This window comes from Lampris incognitus, chromosome 9, assembly GCF_029633865.1.
Source record: "Lampris incognitus isolate fLamInc1 chromosome 9, fLamInc1.hap2, whole genome shotgun sequence".
NCBI classification, from domain to species: Eukaryota; Metazoa; Chordata; class Actinopteri; order Lampriformes; family Lampridae; genus Lampris; species Lampris incognitus.
In genome coordinates, this window is record NC_079219.1 from 57663989 (window position 1) to 57665827 (window position 1839).

Consider the following 1839-nt stretch of genomic DNA (forward strand, 5'->3'; position numbering starts at 1 on the left):
GTATTATGTGCTGTATAATACTATGTGTTACATGTAGTATTACGTGCTGTATAATACTATGTGTTACATGTAGTATAATACTATGTGTTACATGTAGTATAATACTATGTGTTACATGTAGTATTATGTGGTGTATAATACTATGTGTTACATGTAGTATTACGTGCTGTATAACACTATGTGTTACATGTAGTATTACGTGCTGTATAATACTATGTGTAACATGTAGTATTACGTGGTGTATAATACTATGTTACATGTAGTATTACGTGCTGTATAATACTATGTTTTACATGTAGTATTATGTCCTGTATAATACTATGTGTTACATGTAGTATTATGTGGTGTATAATACTATGTGTTACATGTAGTATTATGTGCTGTATAATACTATGTGTTACATGTAGTATTATGTGGTGTATAATACTATGTGTTACATGTAGTATTATGTCCTGTATAATACTATGTGTTACATGTAGTATTATGTGGTGTATAATACTATGTGTTACATGTAGTATTATGTGCTGTATAATACTATGTGTTACATGTAGTATTACGTGGTGTATAACACTATGTGTTACATGTAGTATTACGTGGTGTATAATACTATGTGTTACATGTAGTATTATGTGGTGTATAATACTATGTGTTACATGTAGTATTATGTGGTGTATAATACTATGTGTTACATGTAGTATTATGTGGTGTATAATACTACGTGTTACATGTCGTATTATGTGGTGTATAATACTACGTGTTACATGTAGTAATATGTGGTGTGTAATACTACGTGTTATTACACGCTGGAGGGGATATAGCGGGGGAACGGCCCGGCCTCTTATGTACATTCACACGGCGCTGGAACGCTATGCGGCCCCCTCCGCCGGTGGGACTGAGCGGAGTAGCCAGACGCTCCTACGACGAAGGGACCTACTGTCAAAAAACCTGTACAGGAAAATAACCTCCAACCCCTAAAATATTCACAACTTAAAAAACAAACCCAACAAAAAAAAACAACACAAAGCAAACAACCGAACCCAAAAAAAAATAAAAAATAAAATAAAAGAAGAACGTAAAAGGATGTCCATATCACGGGAGATATTGCTTTTTAAAAGACTGCATGAACTCGTACACGATACAACATGGCACTTCTACAGAGCATTGGCCAAATTTTGCCCCCCCCACCCCTCTCCCCCCCTCACGCCCCCCCCACCACCCCCCCCCCCACGACCCGGACATTCTGATTGTCGATGCCCCGTCAGGAGCAAAGAACCAAGCATTCTCGAAGGCAGCCCGAAGTAAACAAAAACCACATCGACCGTCCCCCAACCCCATCGTCGCCCCCCGACCCCACGTAGGAGACCCGGCCCGAAAACACTCGACGACGCACACGTTCCTACCTAGCTCGCCTACTAATATACCGAGCGGGCTGTCTCGAGCACAAAGTACTCGATTCCGCTGTCGTTGTTTCTTTTTTTCCATCTCGAAAATAACCTCTTTCTACAAACCTCATTAGAAATTCTATTGCGGTCGCGCCAAAATTCCAGCCGAGCGCCCCCCCCGCCCCCCCCCCCACCACCACCACCCACCCTCACCCATTCCCTGGCGGATAGCGGGAACTCGCCGGGTAGGGTTAAGAGAGCGCGGCGCTGTCCGGACAGTTCTGAAGGGGCTCCCCAAACTCCCCGTTCCCCCTTCCCCACACCGGCACGGGTGGTAACGAACGACCGGACTCTTGAAAGATAAAGGAATAAAACGGGGCGAGTCGTTCTGACCTCTGGAGGCCCGAGCCGGGCTTTTCGCTTTTTTTGTCCTTGTGGACGGGGGGGGTGGGGGGGG